This window comes from Ictidomys tridecemlineatus, chromosome 6 (assembly GCF_052094955.1).
Source record: "Ictidomys tridecemlineatus isolate mIctTri1 chromosome 6, mIctTri1.hap1, whole genome shotgun sequence".
Lineage (NCBI taxonomy): Eukaryota > Metazoa > Chordata > Mammalia > Rodentia > Sciuridae > Ictidomys > Ictidomys tridecemlineatus.
The window spans coordinates 200197000-200218752 of record NC_135482.1 but is presented as its reverse complement, the minus strand read 5'-3'; the positions used below and the strand labels follow the sequence as shown (position 1 = coordinate 200218752).

Below are 21753 nucleotides of genomic sequence, written 5' to 3'. Positions count from 1 at the left end.
CTCTACCAACAAAACCATCACCACAAAATCCTCTGGGACTTACAGGCTTACAGGGTATGTAGGCATCCCCAGAGATTCTGAGCATTGAAGTCTGATATTCTGCCCTTATAATTCTCACCCCCAGAGGCTCCTGGGCAGAGAAGGCACCCAAAAGTAATTGGCAGCATAGTTTGATTTTTTGTCAGTACAGCCCTCTCTGCAGAGGTCTCTGCAAGTTGCAGATCCCCAAGAATTACGGGTAGCACAGTCTGTCATTTGACCATGCTGCCCTCCCTGCAGAAGGCTCTGGTAATTGCAATGAGGATTCTACAGTTACCCAGGAATCTGGGTAGTGTGATCCATCATAATTTTTGCATATCTCACCCTAGAGGCTCCTGAGAGCTTCTTGCTGCATTTTCATGAGCCCTTACCCTCAGGCCCCAATGAGACTCCAGTCACTGGGCCCTCCCTGCACCATCTTGAGGGGGCATTTGTGTCCTCAGACACTCAAGCAACACAAAATACATTGACATACCATGATAAGGAGCATGTAAGAAAGCCTCAGTAAGAAATACTGTTGTAAAATAAGTTCTCCTAAAATATTACCTGAGAAAGTAAAGAACATGGCAGAACTTACTTCTCAGCCAACCAGGCAATGCTCAGGAAGCTTCTTCCTCATATTTTCCTCACATGTACCTCAGTCATCCTGAATCCACAGTGGAGCCTCCATGGGTAGGTGCCAAGGAGAAGGAAGCTCTGGTCCTCACCGTAGACATATCCACCAGGCTTCCCCAGTCCATGGTATCTTTCCAGGTGTCTCCCCAGGATTAAAAAAAAGAAGAAGAAGAAAAAAACCTCTGGTCTACACCTTTGATAGAGCCTCTAGGAGTCCCTTATGTAGCATATCTCAGGTGAGTCCCCAGGAGAAGGAAGTTTGATTAGGGCACAGAACACAGCCCCCAAAAGCAGTTGATCAGAGAAAGTTGTTCTGAGTGGCCCCTCCTGGCCACTGTGGGCAGTGAAGAATGCTGGGTGTTCACTGTTCAGAGATGTACCCCCTTGTGCTAGGCACAATGAAGCTCTTAAATTCATAGTTCTGACTATTCCAGGTCATGATTTTGGAAATCGAAAAGAAATAGAGCCTACCTCCTATGTCTTGATCAGAATGGATGGAGATAGCAAACAGCAAAGTACATGGCCCATAAACAAAATTTCATTGATTTCCTATATTTCAGCCATCATGTAGGGGAAACAGTGAAATTTATAAACTGGAATAGGAAATATTTTAAAGAATTAATATTTAAAATAGAGACCCCAAATTTGAAGTACTTACATGTAAGTATTAAAGTACAATCATATTTCAGAAAATCTTGAAATGTTTATAAAGAAATCAAATGAAATATAAATAAATACAGAGATAGTCTTTGTTCAGGTCTCAATATAATTAAGATGAAACTACCTCAAACCTGATCTGAAGATTCAGTGCATTCCAGAAATTCCCAACACACTCTTTTTAAACTTAGACTAGACATCACTGACTTCAAAAGGACACACACTTCAAGAAGCCACACATATGGATGCCAGAACCTATCAAAATACTCTATAGATTTGCATTTAAAATGGGAAACTGTAAAACTCTAGAAGATGTGCATGATCACATGTTTCACGATGAGGTTCTAAATACAACCCACCCCCCAAATCCATGAAAGCTATGGATGTGGCTCAGTGGTTAAGCACCCTGGGTTCAATCCCTGCTAACAAACAAACAAACAATAACAACAAGAAATACATGAAAGAAAAACCTGATAATGTGGACTGTATTAAATTCCTCTGTAAAAAAAATCATATTAAGGAAATAAAAAGACAAATCAAAGACTGGGGGAATCTTTGGAAAGTATATGTCTAAAACAAACTTGTGTACAAAATATAGTAAGACTCAATAATAAGACACATAATGGGTAAAGATATGAACAGACAACTCACAGGAAAGATACGAGATGGTAAAGAAGCATTGAAATGATTCTTAGTATCACCTGTCATGAGGAAAGCACAAACTAAGACCCCAAGTGCACTGCACACCTACCGAGCTGCTAAGGTATTTAGAAAGTGTAGTATCAACCATGAGGATGATGAACAGCCACAGGCACTCTTGTGCATTAATGGAAGAGCACAAAACAGTTCAACACTATCAAGAAACTGGGCATTTTCCCCAAAGTTAGACATGGTGTCACCATATGGTCCTAAAAATATAGAAAACTGCCTCAAAAATGTATACCAAAATAACAGCACACCGTTACATATAGTACTTCTATTCACAATGCCCCAATACCTTAAGCAATCAGGATGTGCTTCAATGGGTGAACAAATAGCATAACTGCTATGAATCCATGACATGGAGGCCCTGGTGTCTCTGAGCTCCCCCAGGTCTCTACTCTGGACTGCCTTTACCTTTGCATACCTCACAGAGGAAAAGTGAATTCTGAATAGAAACACCTGTATATGCATCTGATAAACTCAGGCTCAGTATGCAGTTGCTGCCTATGGAAAGACATTAAAAAGTTCTGGATGTGGGTGGTAAACTCAGAAAAATGCAAGCACAACAACCCAGGCTTGCATCTTTGTTGATAGGTGCTTCCTGGGGAACAACAGAAAAACATGGAGGAAACTCCAGGATCCCCACAGAACCACATCTAGGGGAGAACCTGAAGGTGGCTGTCATTAGGGCCCCTATGTCTCACCTCTGATTAGCTTAGAGGACATTATGCTACAGCTTCATACCTCCATCCCAACTTTTAATTTCATCTCTTTTTAATTTCATCTCTGTTGATTGATTAGCTTGTTTAATGTTGCGAAGAGAGCTATTCCACTACCTAGTCCTGATGCACAACCTCTGAAATTCACTGTTCTGGTTATTCAATATACATTTGCATATTTTAGCTAAAATGGAGCCCATCATCCCATGTTTTGATCTAAAAGGATGGTTTAGCAGTTGTTGGGGTTTGCACACTCTGCCATCTGAGCAACTTTCTCTGTGTCCAGAGGCTGCAGAGGTGTTATCTGTTGTTCCAATTAACTTTTCCCTTCATTTTCATTGAGCCATAGTGGCCCTGAGGTTAGCAACTGTAGCTCCAACCCACCGGAATCCTGCAGGTCTTCTCTGGGTGAGCAGAGTGTCCCTGCCTCCCGGGGACTAGTGGAAGCTCTGTGGGAATGAAGCAGAACAGGTGAGCACCTCCTCGGGCTGGGGAGCCTGGAAGAGAAAGGGCAGAGCCATGGTGCGCTGATGCCAGGCCCACAGTTTCCACTGCAGGATAAACCAAGCACCTTTCAGAAACCTACAACCTGGCTTCTGTCCGCAGGTACCTCCTATGGGTGACACAAACAGAGGATCTTTTTGGCAGCAGAGCGTGGAGACCAGGAACCCCTGAAGCCACACCTGGGAAGGGCTAGTGCCCTCCAGGCTCCATAAAGTCAATCCAGGGCGCTGGAGTGGGAGAAAGGCCTGCATTCCAGGTCGTGATTTTTGAGTTCTAATTCCGCTGCACCCTGGCCCAAGCCTGCATGGTTTGGCTATGTGACTTAACAACTCTGAGCTGTAGTTTCCCACCTGCACCAGGCGGTGGCAGTGCTGTCCTGGTTCCCACCAGATGGGCAGCGAGGAGCTGGTGCTTTCAGGGTTGGAAAGCACTCTGGGGCTCTAGCACCGCCACCCCTCTCCATAGCTCTGTATTCAGCTTGTACTCACGCTTCAAGTCTCTGCATCCATAACGTAATTCCACATAGGTACTTGCTCATACTTCAATGTACCCCACATTGTTTGGAGAACCATGCAGTAAATGCCCTCACTTGCAGGGCTGCGCTGTGGCTCAGTGACTGAACGCTTGCTTCATATATGTGAGGCCCTGGGTTCAATCCTCAGCACCACATAAAAAGAAAATAAAAATTAAAAATTAAAACTAAATGCCCTCATTTGCTATTCCCCCCTTTCAAGACTTAAACCTTTCTTTCAAGCTTTGGATCTGAGATTTCTCAGTGTCCGATGCAAGTGGGTTTGGTTTTTCCTTCATCTAAGACTGGGCCCTGCATTATGGTGGGGCCAGAAGCTGATAGGCATGATGTGGTGTTTACACATGATATTGAGGCTGGGACAAAGTTATGTCTAGGAATAGTGACTGAGCCTATGTAAGGAGTTTTGAGAACTACTGAGTAAACACCCAGGCCCTGCCTTTCTGATCTTGAGTCTGAATTATACCAATTAACAGGTGGAATGGGAGTTACTTCTACATAGCATACATGAAAGCAATTCAGAAGAGAAAGGCAGAAAGGAAGACTGCAGAAGGGATCTTACACTTGGCTGGGCTCTGGGCACTGCTCTGACCTGTGGCACTTCCACATGGGTCAATAAGCCCTGCTTCCTTACTGCCAGGAGGTTCCCTGTCCTACACACACCAGGTTGTCCTCATCTTGGACACAAGAGTTTTCCACCAAGGCCTTCTGGATTTCAGCAGAAGTTCAGTGTCTAAGCCCAATGGATGCTATTGCAAAGAGCAGGCAGCTGCAAAAGGGGGATGTGAAAGGCTGGCCAAGGGAAAGAAAATGCAGGTTTGCCCTTGCACAGAAATGGGCTTTCAGTGAAATAGGCTTTCAGTGGACACACTTTGTGCAATAAAGTGGCTAACTCTGAGATAAACAAGATTGATAAGAATTTAGCCAAACTAACCAAAATGAAAAGAGAGAAGACTTACATAAATAAAATTAGAGATGAAAAAGGGGAAATCACAGACATTACAGAAATTCAGCAGAACATTAGGGACTATATTGAAAACTTATATTCCAATAAATTGGAAAACCTAGAAGAAATAGACACATACAACCTGCTAAAACTGAATCAAGAGGACACAGAAAACCTAAACAGACCAATAACTAGGAATGATATATAGAAACCATAAAAAATGCCTTCCAAAAAATAAAACCCTGGGACCAGATGGATTCTCAGCTGAATTCTATTAGACCTTTAAAGAAGAACTAAAGCCAATACTCCTCAAATTAATCCATGAAATACAAAAGAATGGAGCACTTCCAAATTCATTCTATGAAGCTAGTGTCACTCTCATATCAAAACCAGATAAGGACACATAAAGTAAAGAACACTACAGACCACTATCATTGATGAACTTAGATTTTTTAAAAATATACCTAATAAAATATTAGCAAATCATGTTCAACAACATACTAAGAAGATTATACATCATGATCAACTTGGTTTTATACCAGAGATGCAAGGATGGTTTAATATACACAGATCAATAAATGTAATTCATCACATAAGTAGAATTAAGGGCAAAAATCATTTAGTCATCTTGATAGGCACAGAGAAAGCCTTTGATAAAATTCAGCACAAAATTGTCAAAATAAAAGCAATGAAGAAACTAGGGATAGAAGGAACCTACCTCAATACCCTAAAGGGTATATATGAAAACACCCAAAGCCAACCCCACAGTAAACAGAAGAAACATGAAAGCATTTCCTTTAAAATCAATAACAAGACAAAGATATCTACTCTCACCACTCCTGTTTAATATAATTCTAGGAAGAACAATTAGACAAGAGAAGGAAATAAAGGGATAAAATAAAATAAAAAAATAAAAATAGGAAAGAAAGAAGTCAAATTATCACTGTTGGCAGATGATTTGGTCCTATACTTATAATATCAAAAAAACTCCACCAAAAGCCTATCAGGGCTAATAAGCAAGTTTGTCAAAGTAGCAAGTTACAGAATCAACATAAAAAATCAGTAGCTTTCCTATACATCAATAATTAATCTACAGAGAAAGTTAACAAGAAAATTATTCCATTCTCAATAGCCTCAAAGAAAATAAAATACCTGGGAATAAATCTAACTGAGGAGATGAAAGATCTCTACAATGAAATCTATAGAACATAGAATAAAGAAATTGAAGATGACTCAAGAAGATGTAAATACCTCCCATGTTTATGGACACAAATGTGAGCTTTCAAGGCCACCTTTTTTTTTTTTTTGTCTGATGTGGCTCACAGGAGTCAGAAAGCAGCATACTTAGTACTGCCAATTCACCACAAAGCCTATCTTTCAAACATATCTTACATAATAAACTTGAACAGGCAGGTGACAAAAATCAGGGAAAAGAAGTCATAAAGAGCATGTCCCTTCATGCCCTCTCCAGGTCCCACCTCCCAGCACCTTCAGCAACATGGAAGGTCCTTAGTCCCTGTCCTTTTGCTTTTAATTTAATGATTTATTAAATAATTTCTCATGGTGATCACCTGAAACTTCAGACCCTCAATCCTCCCTAAACTTGTGGGAGGGCACAAGTTCCAATGAGCTAATCACAGAGTTGGTTACACTGCTCCCAGCCATCCAGAGCCACCCAGAATTCATAGATCATGATTCACCTCCCTGGCTGCAAATAGACACACTGCTTCATAAATTCAAGGATCAGAAGGTTAGTGCCAGGAAACTGGGTCAAAGACCTTTTTTTTGGTACCAGAGATTGAACCCAGGAACACTTAACTATTGAGCTCCATCCCCGTACCTTTATTTATTTATTTATTTAACTATTTTATTTTTAGATAAGGTCTTTCTAAGTTGCTTTAGGGTATCAATAAGTTGTTCAGGATGGCTTTGAATTTGTATTCCCCCTGACTCACCCTCCCCAAGGCACTAGACTAACTGGCATCCAACACTGTGCCTTGTCCATATTTCTTGTTATGACTCACCAACACACATAAAGAAATAAATAGGGGTATACATATGTATATATATATATATATATATATATATATATACATGCTTTTCAACTTGAAAAAGAACTTGAATACACACTGCTCTAGCAAATATGAAAAGATGCTTAACATCTCGTTAATTATGGTAATGTAAGTTAAAGTCACAGTGAAATTTCCTCACTCCTGTTAATATAACCATTTTCAAAATAATTTAAAATAACAAGCATTGGTAAGAGTGAAGACAAATGTGTAACCTGTGTGTGAAATAATTGCAGTTTCATCAAAAAGTTAAAATTAGAATTATTAGAATTATGATAATACTCAAGTCTTTTCCTAGGTTTTTACACCAAAAAACTGGAAGAAGATATTCAAAGCAAAATGTGTATGTGTTCTTTGCATCTGTTTCAGTCATTAAAATGAGGGACAGGCTCAGAAAGAGTTCCAGGAAGAAAAATGTGGATCTGAGTAAAAAATTATAATAGCTATGGTGTTTTATCCCCCATTAAAAAAGAAAGAAAGAAAGAAACTGTCAGCTCTTTTCACGGAACACAGCAGCCCTATGATTTTTGCTCTCATAGAACACCAGTTAGGTGGGTCTCCATATACAACACAGCAATCCTGTATGTTCCTGTCTCTCCATGTGGACATGTGCAACTCTGCACTGTTCACATTTTAGATATCAAGTTTCTTGGATCTACCAGTAGACATGATCAGCCTTAAGAATCCTTCCATCAGAAAACTCCAGTTTTCTGGATATAGAATTCAACAGTATTGCACATCTATCCATCAATAGAACCCCAGTCACCTGTCTATACAATTGGTGCCCAGAAGCCCTGAGTTTCCTGCTATCATTATCCCAGTTGCCTGGCTTTGAACATGAACAGAAGCAGCCCTGGCATTGTGGGTCTCCAAATAGATTCCAGCAGCCATGGTAATTCTGAGACCATGAGCATTATACTAGCAATGGACATTCTGGACAGTATGATTTCCTGACCATATAGAATGCTATTCTCCTGTTCCTGATGTACAGCCCATCAGTACTGTGTGTCCACCCATCATGGAAACCAAGTTGCCTGGCTTTTCTACAGTAGTCCATCAGTCCTTCACATCCTGCCATCATAAGAACCCATTTCCCTAGCTGTCCACAAAGAGCAGAGCAAGTTTGTAAGTCCTAACATCACAGAACCCCAATTTTCTGTGACTTCCATGTAAATTCAAGAAGCCCTGCAATTTCTGCCATCATAGAAACCCAATTGTCTCCCCCTTGAACATACACACCAGCAGCCACAGAAATCCTGTCAGAGAAACCCATTTTCTCTGCTCTCCATATTAAAACCAGCAGCCTGGCAATTCCTGCCATCATACAACCAAGTTAACTTGCTCTCCAAGCAGATCCCAGCAGTACTGTGAGGCATACCATAAATTCCCCTTGCTTACACATGGAGTTCAGCAGCTCTGTCAATCCTGCCATCATACAGCCCAGTAACCCAGTGAATTCTGACATCTTACAACGCCAGTTACCTGCCTCTCCATGTGGACACCAACAGCCCGTGGATTTCTGATATCATGGAAACACAACTTTCTCTGTCTCCATGATGATTGCAGCAGCCCTGTGTGTACTGCTGTCATAGACAACAGTTCCATGTCTTTCTATCTAGAAGACAGTAGTCCTAGTTGTCCAGTCATCAATAGAATCCCAGTTCCCTTACTACCAGAGTCCAGCAGTACTGTGAGTCCTACCATCACAGAACCACACTTCCCTAAAGTTTCTCATAAATCTTGGAGCACTTCAAGTCTTATCAACAGAACATCAGCTTCCTTGTTTGCCATATAAAAAAGCAGCAGCTCTGGGAGTCCAGACATCATTGACTCACTATTCCATTGCTTACCACTCAAAGCCATCAATTCTGAACATCCTGCCATCACAGACTGCAGATCCCTTTGCTACACAATGAGTTCAGCAGTCAAGTATGCACTTCTCATAAAAAATCAGTTCTGAGGCACTACACAAAGATCCCTACAGACCTGGAAGTTCTGTCATCAAAGACTCCAGTTCTGTGCTATTCAACGTAGACCCCAGTATAATAAAGACTCTGGCCATCACAGAAACTTTGTAATCTTGCTCTCTACATACATAATATCAGCATTGTGTGTTCTTCCTTCATAGTATCTTAATTCCCTGGTTCTCCAAATAGAGCACAGAGCCTGGCAATTTTTATTCCCCTAAAACCCCAGTTTCCTGGCTCTACACATATACCTAGCAATGCTGAGACTCCTTCCACTATAAAATGCCAGTTTCTTGACTCTCCTCATGAAACCCAACAGTTTGGGCTGTCCTACCATTGTTATGCTCAAATTCGGGACCCCCAAAAGACCACCAGAGTCCAAGATCAATGTAAACAGCAAAGAGGTGTTTATTGCGAGCTAGCTCAATCCTACGCACACACACACAGCAACTGGTGATGCTGAGAGGCCCTGAGCCCAGGGTTTGCAGCAGTTTTATACATTCTTTGGAAAAGGCAGGGACCCCCACATACATCATAGCATCTCTTAGCAAATCATCACACACCACGGGAAAATCAAACAACAACTCTAAAACATGATTAGCACATCCACTGGCGGGAACAAGTTGGGTAGGGGTGATTGGTTACTACAAGAGGAGGGATTCGTTTGAACTGATTGGTTTAAGCCAAGAGGGTTGTTGGTGCTGAACTACATGGTTTCCCAACATGTTATCAACCACCATAAACTACTGGGAGAGTCATATGGCATCCCAGGTATTTCCCTGTCTCATGATGATTGTTGGCTGCTAGGGGGTTGCTATGGATCCCCACCTATCCTGACTGAGTCAGGAACATCTGGCACAGCAGATCTCTCCTGTTATTTGTAGATAAACAACTTAGCAGGGTGGGAATGTGCCTAGGAGTGCTCTGTGGTCTTTCCAAGGGCAAAGGTCAAGTCCCTTCCTTGGACAGGCTTTGCTCTGAGGTAGAGGCTGGTTTTTCACCATCATAGCACATCAGGTCCCTAGGTCTCTACATAGAGCACAGCAGTGCTGGTTGACCGGCCATCAGAGAACTCCTGCTCCCTGGAACCCCATGTAGAGACAACAAGCCATGAGTGACCACCATCATAGAATCTCACTTCCCTGGTTCATCACATATAGCACAACAGCCCTACAGTCTTTCCATAACCGACCCAGATTTTCCTGACTCACCATGGAGAGTCAAGTAGCCTTATGATACACACCATCATAGGGCTCCAGTTCCCTGAATTACCTCATAGAACTCAGAAGATATAAACATAATGCCATCAATGTAACACAAGTTTCTTGTCTCAGTATCAAGAGCCCAACAGTTCCAATGAGTCATGTCATCAAGAAAATCCCAATTTCCAGTATTTCCACAATAAGTCAGAATTCCCTATATTCCTTCCATCATAGAATCTGTTTCCTGGCTTTGAACAAAGAGACCAGCATTCTTATAATCCTGCTATTGTAAAAATCCAGTTCCCTTGTGCTCAAATAGAGTCTACCAGCCCTGTGAGTCTTGTCATCAAATAACACAACTGTTTGGGCTAAGCAGAGTCTAGTGAACCATGAGTCCTGACATCATACAATTCCAGTTACTGGCTCTCTGTCTGTGTACAGCCCTTTGGTACTTAGACATCAATAGAATTATAGCTCAATGTCTCACCACATAGATTCCAGCAGTCCTGAATAGTTTCCCATCATAGAACCCCACATTCTTCACTCTCCACATAGAACCCAGCAATTCTGTGAATACTGAAATCTACTTCCCTGACTCTCCACATAAAATTCATAATTCTTTCATCATTAGAATCCCAGTCCTGGGCTATCCAAACAGTGCTCAGCAACACTGGAAATCATGTCATCATAAGTGCCACTTCTCTGGTACTCCATGTATAATTCTGCAGCTTATGAGGCTTGTCATCCATATAAATCCTTTATACTATTCCAACACATAGAGACCAGTAGAACTACAAATCATGCCATCAATAGAACCACATATCCCTGGCTCTCCATCAAGTCCATTAGCCTTTCAAGCCCTGCCATCATAGAACCCCATTACCAGCAGTACCACAATGTGTGCCATCATAGACGCCCTGTTTCCCATCTCTCCATATGTTGTCTAAATGTTCTGTGATTCCTACCATAATAGTACTCCATTTTCCTTGGTATCCACCTAGCACTCAGCAGACCTCAGAATCATGCCCTAATAGGTACCTGGTTTCCTGGTGCCAGGGACTAGAAGGGAGTTCTCCTTCAAATAATAGCCTGACAGTGCCAGGGACTAGAAGGGAGTTCTCCTTCAAAGAATAGCCTGACAGTTACAGGAAACAGCCCCCTGGGAGACATCCTGCCTGGGAGACACCCTGCAGCCATCTATCTCCCTGAGACATCCTGCGGCCATCTGTCTTCCTGAAACATCCTGCGTTATTTCACCTTGTGAAGACATCCAGCAACTGCCAATAAGAGAGCTTCCCCCATCCCCAGCACATAAATACCCCTGTGTGAACAATAAAAGTTTGCAGCTTGATCAGAACTCCTGTCTTGCTGTCACCCTTCATGTCTCTTGTCCCTTCATTCCTCCCCATCTAGGTTCGCTGCCCACGTTGATGTGTCCTGCCGGTCGGGACATCCTGGCTCCTCACAAAGTGCCCTGCAGCTTTACAACTGCTGACTTTCTAGAACTCCAAAAAGAGCTCAGTAGAAAAACAATATCCTGTTTTTTCACAGAGTCCAATCTTGTTTTTCCTTCCAATTTAGATACCATGTTCTCTGGCTCTCCACAAAATGCTCAGCATTTCTACAAGTTCTACAACCTTATAAAGCCAGTTCCCTTATTCTTCATACACAGTCCAGCAGCTTTCAGTGTACTGCTATCATAGAACTAGGGTTCCTTAGATCTCCGAACAGACTCCAGCAGCCTTGGGTGTTCTGATTTAATAGATCCCCAGTTCTCTGGCAATCTGTGAAGAGGCTGCAGTCCTGAACATCAAGCCATAATGAACTTCCAGGTTCACCATGTAGAGCCAAGCAGCCCTATGAATCCTACAAGCATACAACATTAGTTTCATGGAACTCCACATAGAACTGAACATCCTTGCACATTCTGCCATCACTACAATCAACATTGTCCACCTCTCCATCAGGAACACAGAATACCGTGAGACTTGCCATCATAGAACTCCATTTCCAGCTTGGAATGCAGAGATCACCAGCCCTTAGTGAAAAACATAGCTCCCTGTCACTGCACATACAGATCAGGATCCCTAAAGTGTTCTGCAATCATAGAATCCCATTTTCCCAATTCTACATGTAGATTACACTAGCCCTTGTAATCTTTCAATTACAGAAGACAAGTTAGTTCCCTGGCTTCCCATATTCTGCCATCTTAAAATACCATTAACATCCCACCTTTCATACAGTCAGCATCTCCATGAATCCTGAAATCTAAAGAACCTGTCTTCCATGGCTCTCTAAGTAGAGTTCATCTGCCCTGGGAATTCTGCCATCCAAAGAAATACTGTTCCCTGGTCCTCTTCCTAGAACCAAGAAGTACTGCCTATCCAGTTATCTTAGAATCCCTTTCTCTTCTCCAGGAGCAGAGAAAATCTGAGAGTCCTGAATTCATGGAACACCAGTTCCTTGGGTCTTCCATGTGAATCCCAGCAACTTGAGAATCCTGAAATCATAGACATCCAGTTTCTTCTCTCTCCACACAAAGATCCTCAGGATTGCAAAACTTGCCATCCTAGAACCCCATTCTCTGGCTATCAATGCAGAGCCCAGCAACCCAGTGTATCTGGTAAGCATACAGTCCAGCTCCCTGATGATCACACAGAGGTCAACAATACTATGAGTACTGCCACTTTCCTGACACTCCAGGGAGAGCCCAGCAGCACTGGGAGTTCCTCCATCATTGACACCTATGTCCCTCTCTCCATATAAAAGTCAGCATCCCTATGAGTCCTACTAATATAGAATTTCATTCTCTGTTGTTTTACAAGTGTCTACTAGCACAGTGTCACAATAGGCTCTAGCTACCTGATGTTTGCACAGAGCTCAGCAGCACTGCATATATCATACTATAGAAACCCAGATAGAAATCCTGGCACTGCAGATAGAGTCAAGTAACCCTGGAAGTTCTTCCATTATTGAAAGAACGGACACTGAATTTCAGAGGGGCCCAGAAGCACTGTCACTATAGAAACCTAGTTTCCTGGATCACCACATGGAACCCAGCAAACTTGGGTGATATGATTATATATCCTCAATACAATATACTGCTAAAACAATTTTCTGAAAATCATAAGCCATGGAAATAGGTTTCTTATTTTCAATTTTAAAGTTACTTTTATAGTTACTCAAAATTTTAACAAGAAACAAAGAAAAAAAAAAAGAAAAAGAAGATTGGGTGCCTAGCTTCCCTGAGTGTCAGGCTCACTGTCCCAGTGCCTGGAGATGCAGGTCCCTAGGCTAATCTCAGAAATGTGCCCAAGGACGTGACTTCTGTCCTTCCTCAATAAAGTTCCAGGAGTTTAAGTCCCATCAAGGACAACTCTGGCTTTGTAGTTTAGGACGAGCTCTGAGGTGCTCTCTGCCACCAAGAGTCCCTCCAGCTAATTAGCAGGCTCTGCAGACCCCTCTGCGTTAAGGATGCGACCATTGCCCGCGGGGTCAGAGGGAGCTGTCGCTCTCCACCTGACCTTCACCTTAGGACCTTGGCGCCTAGTCAGAGTTCCGAAGGCAGCTGTGAACCGAGCGTTCCAGGGCGCTCCTCTCCCCTGCGCCGCTATCTCCGCAGCCATATAGCAGGCAGGAGCCTCCGCGCCCCACTGCCCAGCGGTCCCCCAGCACGCCCCCATTCCGCCTGCCGCGCCCGCCCTCCCGAGGCCACCGCAAGTCGGGAGCCTGGGCTCACCTGGGCGGAAGCAATCACAGAGGACAGCAGACCCACAGTAGCGTCCAGGTGAGCTAATGGTATGCACGGGAGGACCAGCGGAAGAGAGAAGGAAGCAGTGCAGGCGACTGCCTGCCATTGCGCTTGGGCTCCGTCTAGCCCCCTGAGCCTCTAGGGTGGGGTCTCTTTCCAGGTCGCGATCTGCGCAGTCGCACAGCTGGAGCTGGGGTTCCCGGGTGAGCGACCCCAGGCCTCTGTTTCTCACCCAAGTGGACTCCCAGGAAAGCTAAAGCCAAGGCTGCCCGGTGTCCTTGCAGCGGGAGGTTCCATAGAAAGGAATCGACTTGAGTGGGTCGGTAGACCATGGAGTCAGCTCCTTTGGGTGGTGCTGCTTGCTGCAGATGGTGCCCTCCTGTGAACCCAAGCAGAGACACACTAGAAACCACTCACTGAGCTTAAGCAAAGTCCAACCCATTGACTGTTGAGCATGAGTTAAGGCTCCAGTGTAACAGTATCGCATCTCAGTGTCACAGGAACTTAATAACCTGTGTTTGCCAAGTACAAGTCCTCCCTAGTAACTTATTACCATCTGGTATTTTATAGAAGTTGACTGTGCTACTATTCTCGTTGTTAAAACAGAGAAATGAGTTTGAAAATTATTTAGAAGTGAGATAATTATGGAGGTCTGTGTTCTGTGTTAGTAATGATATGATACTTGGTTTCACATATCATCCCCTAAAGGCCTCCGGAGCAGCCTCCTGTTTTGTTTGGTAATTTAAGCAGGCCCCCTGTCTTGCAGAGTGATGCGAGTGTGGTTAATTTTCTAACACTCATCCTTGAACCTCTCCACGCCAAAGAGCATTTACCTGGTCCTATAGCCCTGTGCAGTCACAGCCACACCTTCCACCTGAACATCTTTAGCAACCTCTTCAGCTTCAAGAGCTCAACCCTGAACTATATTACTTTCTTAATTCCTCATTATGACAAATTTTTTACTCTCACCCTCCATGTGAAAATTATATGTTTTTTCTTTTTTGCCACAAAATGTTTCCAGCATTCTACTAAAGTAACTTGAAAATTTAAATCATATCTTTCTCCATTTAAAAACATGTGATGAAGGGCTGGGGTTGTGGCTCAATGGTAGAGTGCTTGCCTAGCATGCATGAGGCACTGGATTCGATCCTCAGCACCACCTAAAAAATGTAAAGATGTTGTGTCAACCTAAAACTGAAAAAATAATAATAATAAAATGTAAAAAATAAATAAATAAATAAAAACATGTGGTGAGCCAGTGCTGTAGGGCATACATATAATCCCAGCTACTTGGAAAGCTGAGGCAGGAGGAGTCCTGGAAAGTTCAAGGCCAACCTGGGCAACCTAGCCAACCCTTGTGTCTCAAAATAACAATAAAATAAAGGGCAAGGAGAGATAGAGATCTTTTTTTTTTTTAAAGAGAGAGTGAGAGAGGAGAGAGAGAGAGGGAGAGAGAATTTTTAATATTTATTTTTTAGCTCTCGGCAGACACAACATCTTTGTTGGTATGTGGTGCTGAGGATCGAACCTGGGCCGCACGCATGCCAGGCGAGCGCGCTACTGCTTGAGCCACATCCCCAGCCCGAGATAGAGATCTTGACTAGTGGCAGAGCACTTGCCAAACATGCAAGAGCCCCTAGTTTCAATCCCCAGTACTGCAAAAATAATAATATAAAAACAACATAGTGGAATGGGGTTGTAGCTCAGTAGTAGATCACTTGCTTTTCATGCATGAGGAACTGAGTTTGAATCTCAGCAGCACATAAAAATAAGTAAATAAATAATGATATTGTGTCCATCTACAACTAAAAAATGAAAATAAAAAACAACATAGTGACACATTTTCCAATTCATAAAGCCTCTATTTTTTTTTTTTATTTATTTTTTAGTTCTTGGCGGACACAACATCTTTGTTGGTATGTGGTGCTGAGGATCGAACCCGGGCCGCACGCATGCCAGGCGAGCACGCTACCACTTGAGCCACATCCCCAGCCCCCATAAAGCCTCTATTGATGTCAGTATAACTTACAGACATTTGGTGACTCAGTGGCCACCATAGGTGGTAAGATAAAAAAAAAAAAATGGAGACCATTATCGAGAATGCAGTTCAGAAAACCAGAACAGCACTTGGGTAAATTGAAATGTTAATGTCCCCAATACTGGAACCCATTCTAAGAAACTGTTAATGAAACAGCTCCCAGCAAACAAGGAGGTGCTAATCAAACCACCCCAGGCCCTTCCTGCCCAGATTACTCCTTCAGTCATCTGTCTCCAACCTTTTGGCCTTCCCACCTACATTCTATCATGGCAGGATAAAGGGAAACAAAGGACAGAAATGGGGGGGGGGAATAAAAGAAGACCTTACCTATAAAAAATGGAAGACCCCTCCCCTCCATGGATTCCACCTTTTGGGTTCCCTTCTTCCTCCAGGAGGAAGTGTTTTCTGCTATCCTTTAATAAAGCCTTCCACTTTCCACTCTACACTTTCCTCGGCATGCTTCTCCGGTGTTATACTTCAATGATCAGAGAAATAAATAGCAGTAACACAGCCGGTTATCAGTGAGAGTCCTGCTTCCCCACATGTTGAAGTTTGAACATTAAAGAAGCACACTGAGGCAAGCATGGGAACCAGGATTTATTTTAAAAGGGGTAACATAGACTCCTCCAGCAAGGGAGAAGGGGGCCATAGCTGGTATCCTGGTATCCCAAGAAGCCAGGTGTTCTGTCTTTTTTGTATGTCCTAGGATTCCTTTGTTCTCCTGCCTTTTCCCCCTTATCTTTCTCCTTCCTGCCTAGTGACTAGGCCCAGGAATGCCCAGTGGGAGGGCCAAAAGATGGGAAATTGGTGGGCTGAAGGGGGAAGGGCAGGGCACAGTATCCAAGGACACATTAACAACCTTATATCTCCCTATAGGGAGGGGAAATTCCTGGGACAGGTTACTTTGGAGCAGGGGCAGGTTCTTGATAAGATCCCTCAGGGGACAATATCCAAATGCCCATATTCACTCAAATTGGCCTCCTAGATCTGATCTGACTCAAATTACCTATCTACACTGACTGCCTGTCCAAATCTGGCTTCACTGCTGCCAGAGAAACCCACTTACCTGTCTCTCTTGTAGACTCCAGGAGACCGGGAATTCTTCCATAAATAGAACCTCAGCTTCAATGCTTTCCACATAAATATTAGCAGGACAGATAGTCCTACCATCCTAGAATTGCAGTTTCCTGTGGGGTTTTTGTTGTTGTGTCTGTTGTTGTTGTTTTGGTGATGTGGGTTGAATTCAGGGGCACTTGAACACTGAGCCACATCCCCAGCCCCTTTTTTTTTTGTATTTTATTTAGAGACAGAGTCTCACTGAGTTGCCTGGTGCCTCACTGTTGCTGAGGCTGATTTTGAACTCGTAATCCTTCTGCCTCCTGAGCCACTGGGATTACAGATGTGCTCCACTACACCTAGATTTTGAAGAAAACCCCACCCAGAAGCACTGTATATACTGTCATTATAAAAGTCACTTTTGTCTCTGCATGGAACCCAGCATCCCTGCCATCACAGAACCCAATTTCCCTGGCTCTCCACATAGACCTCAGCAGGCCTAAGAGTCCTGCCATCATATAACCCAAAGCCCCTGCCTCTTAAAGTACTGTGCTTTAGCCTGGGGAGTTTTGTCATGATAAAAACCCAGTTCCTTGGCTCTACAGATAGAGACAAACATCACTACAAGTCCTGTCATCAAGGAATACCAGTTTCCTGGCTCTCCAGGTGAATTCTCAGAGGCCTGCAAGTATTGCAGTGAATAAAATCTGAGTCTAGAAACAAAAATTCTATACTCTCAATGTAGACTTCAGCAGACCTATGTATCTTGTCATTATGTAAGGGTCGGAGGAAGAGACCACCAAGAGACCAACTCATGCAACAGCAAAAGGGGTTTATTGCAGATCCAGCATGCTGGGGCTCCATGCTCACTCAAAAAGGGAGAGCAGCCCAGAGCCCCGAGCAGGGGTTGAGCAGTGCTTAAGTACACTTTTTTAGGGAGGGCAGGGACTTTACACACATCACAGTCTCCTTTAACAAATCACCACACACCGCGGGGAAAATCAAACAACTCTCAAACATGATTAGTACATTCATTGGCGGGAACAGGTCAGGCGGGAGTGATAGGTCAGTCCTAAGGAGGGGATACATTCAAACTGATTGGTTTGGGCCCTGAATGCCTACGTGCCAAACTGCACTGGGTCCAGGTTGTTAAACAACTAAGTGGGCGGTACCGGGCATTGTCTTAACTGCCTCAGGAATTTCAGGTTCTGTGTGCAGTTCAGAAACTTTACAATACCTAGTCCTTTACATTTTAACTCAGGCTTTGCAGCTTAGAAACTTTACCCTTTCAATTATAAGCATCATTTTACACCTCTCCATGTACAGCTTAGCAGTCATTCATGACCTGACATCATAGAAACAAAGGTCTCTCCTTCTTTATATAGATTCCAGAAGCCCTGTGATTCCTGCCAACATGTAATCCAAGACTCTAGCTCTGCATACAGATACCCAAAGCCCTGCCATCCTGTCATTATAGAAACCAGTTTTCTTCTCCCCATCTCTCATTGTAGAGTCCAGCAGATTCACTGGCCTATGTGTGCTGCCACCATAGAACCCAAGTTCACCAGCTCTCCACACAGGATATAGTAGTGCTGGGAGACACAAAATTATTGAAATCCCATTATCTGACTCTCCACATAAAGCCTAGCAGCCCTATGAGACCCACCTTCTTAGAACTTCAGTCTCCTGCCATCATTGAACCAAGTTCCCCTCTGTCTACATAGAGCTCAGTTGAATTGTGAATTCTGTTATAAAATCTCAGTTCTCTGGATGTCCACATAGAAGTGTCCAGTAACATTACAAATCCTGCAAGCAATGGAATCCCACTGTACTTTTACTCCACATAAAACCCAGAAACTCCAGGTTTGCTCTAACCACAGAAACATAGTTTCCTGTCTCTGCACATAGAGCCCAAAAGTACTGAGAGTCCTGGCATCATAAACCCCAGTTCCTTGTGACTTCCATGTAAATTCCACCAGACTTGAATTTCCTGGAAACATTTAAAAAAAAATAGTGCACTTGCTATATCCATGGAGAACAGCAGTCCTGAGAGTCATTCAATCATAGAAACCATATACAGACCTGCAGAACTGTGAGTTCTGACATGATAGAACCCCATATGCCAGTTTTTTAATGCACAAGTTTCCTAGTAATCCATACAGTCATCTGGCAAATTACAAGACAACATTCACTACAATACTTAGTGAGGTAGTTCCCAGGATCCTCCACAGTAAGAGGGCAATTCCAAGGACTACAATACCCACAATGCTATGACACAGTATGCTCTTAAATTTTCCTGCTATGTGATAAATTGCAAATATTCATTACCCACAATACTACATGGACAAATTTTCCAGAAATCTCTTAGGTAAGTAGGCAAATTTTGGGATTATATTACCCACAGTTCTTAGGGAGGAAGTTTCCATAATCCTCTACAGTAAGAGGGAAATTCCAATGACTATTGCCGACAATTGTAAGGGGCAGAAACTGCCATGGTTGCCCATCAGTGACCAGTCAAATTGAATTACTGTGCACATGATCCTTTGTGAATAAATTTTTAAGGAATCACTGCAGTTTGAAGTCAAAACTTGGGACTGCATTATCCACAATCCTGGGAAGTTCCCAGGATCCTCAACAGTGAGGGGCATTCCAAGGACTACATTTTCCACAATCCCAGGAGTAGTAAACACCAAGATTATCTAATGGGCAGTCAAATAGGACTATAGTGCTGACAATAATTTTAACAAGTTTCCCAGGAATCCCTGAAGCAAGCAAATAAATTTTGGAAATATATTACCTCCAATTCCAAAGAGGTAGGAAGGTCCCAGAATCCCCCATGTTGAGGGGTTAAACCCAGGACTAAATTAACCTATAATTTAGTTATCCATAATTATCTATAATTTTCTAAAAAGAAAGGCTCCAAAATTCCTCATCGTGAGGCCACTTTACCCACAATTCTACTATGGGCAGAAATTCCTAAGATTCCCTATGTGATCAGGTAAAACATGGGACTACATTACCTACAATCCTAATGAGAGAAAGTTTCCAAGATCCTCTGTCATAAGTGGTAAATCCAGGAATGTATCATGTACAGACTAAGGTTTAGGAACTCCTATTCCCTACTGTGGGCCAGGTAAACTAGGGATTACACTACCCACAATCCCAAGAAAAAAAGGGAAGCTCCCAGAATTGCCAATGCTTATCAAGGAAAAATGTGGGCATGTTATTCATAAATCTCAGAACTGTATTACCTAAGGCAAAGATATTCCAGGAACCTCTTGGCCTGTGGTAAACCTGACACTGTATTTAAATCTTTATGGGGGGAGGAATCTCCCAGAATCCCCCAGTGAGTGATAAACCCAAGACTGCATTACCCACAATCCTCACTGGGAGAGTAACAAGTCCACAGGAAAGAAAGCTTCCACAAGACCCCCCCACTAGGTAATACGTGGGACTACATGACCCACAATTCTAAGGCACAGGGAGTTCCCAGAATTCTTTGAATGGAGAGGGCAAATCATGGGACTACATTACCCAAAATCCTCAGGGAGGAGGCTCCCAGAATACCCAACAGTGGGCAGGCAATTTGGACTACATTACCCATAATCCTTGCTTGAGACCCTGCTGCTATCAGGGAAAAACCTGGGACATTACCAATAATACTAAAACGGAGGAAGTGGGATACTGGGAACTTCCTCCATTTTAGGATTATGGGTAATGGTATTCCCCTCCCCCTCCGAAGTGGTTATGTCTAGAACTATAATACCCATAATTATATGGGCTCAAAGCACCCAGGATTCCCCAAAATGAGTTAATCTGAAATTACATTACCAATAATTCTTAGGGAAAGAGTCTCCCAGGACAGCCATCAGTGAGCAAGCAAATAATGGAACTTTAATTTCCAGAATTCTGTGAAGATGCATTTCCCAGGACCTCTTGCAGTGAGCAGGCAAAACTTGGGATTACATATCCCACAAAACTAAGGGGTAAAACGGCTTCCAGAATAACCAGCAGTGAGTAAGCAAATGTTGGGACTATACTACCCATAATCCTTAGCAGAGGAATTTCTCTGGATTTCTGCATAAAGAAGAAAAATTATGAGACTACATTACCCACAATTCAAATAGGGAGAAAGCTCCCACAATTCCCCACAGATAGTATAAATTATGTGACAACATTACCCACAATTCTGAGGGGAGGAAGTTCCCAGAATTCCCCAAAGTGAGTGGTATGCTCACAACTACTTCACCCATCATCCTCAGGGAAGGAGGCACCCAAAATACCAAGTGATGCGTGGAGAAATCTGGGACTATGTTACCCATAATACTAAAGGAGAGGAGGTTTCCAGGATCCTTTGCACAAAGAAGACAAATCATGGGACTACATTACCCACAATTCTATTGGGTGGAATTCCCAGAGCTGCCCAAAGTAAGTGCTTCGCTCTTTACTACTTCACCCAGGGTCCTTATGGAAAAAAACTCACAGAATACCCAGTGGTGAACAGCAAATGTTGATACTACGTCATTCATGATTCTAAGGAGGGAAAGTTCCCAGAATTCTTTGCTCAGAGAGGCTAAATCATGGGACTACAATACCCACAAGTCCACAGGAAAGGAAGCTTCCGCAAGTCCCCAACTGTATAATATGTGGGACTACATGACCCACAATTCTATGACAGGAAGTTCCCAGAATTCTTTTCATGGAGAGGTCAAATCATGGGACTACATTACCCAAAATCCTCAGGGAGGAGGCTCCCAGAATACCCAGCAGTGGGCAGGCAATTTGGACTACATTACCCATAATCCTAGGAGGGAGGAAGTTCCCAAGATCCTCTGCACAGAGCCAATAAATCATGAAACTATACTACCCACAATCTCCCACAAGTCTCCACAGTTTGAATAAAACATGGGATTATGTTACCCACAATTCCAGGTGAATTGGTAGGAGGAATTACCCAGA

At 43.1% G+C, this 21753-nt stretch overlaps 2 long non-coding RNA genes across 2 annotated transcripts in view; one reads left to right on the top strand and one right to left on the bottom strand.

The window, feature by feature from the left end:
* Positions 1–1219, bottom strand: part of LOC144365240 (uncharacterized) — a 37693-nt gene extending 36474 nt beyond the window's left edge. The window contains exon 1 of the long non-coding RNA XR_013423563.1: positions 617–1219. This is a non-coding gene — a long non-coding RNA (uncharacterized LOC144365240). The remainder of the gene's footprint in view (positions 1–616) is intronic.
* A 12085-nt stretch (positions 1220–13304) lies between these two features.
* Positions 13305–16181, top strand: LOC144365236 (uncharacterized). The gene is made up of 2 exons (XR_013423556.1): positions 13305–13736; positions 15590–16181. It is a non-coding gene; the product is annotated as an uncharacterized LOC144365236 (long non-coding RNA).
* Positions 16182–21753: the final 5572 nt, after the last annotated feature.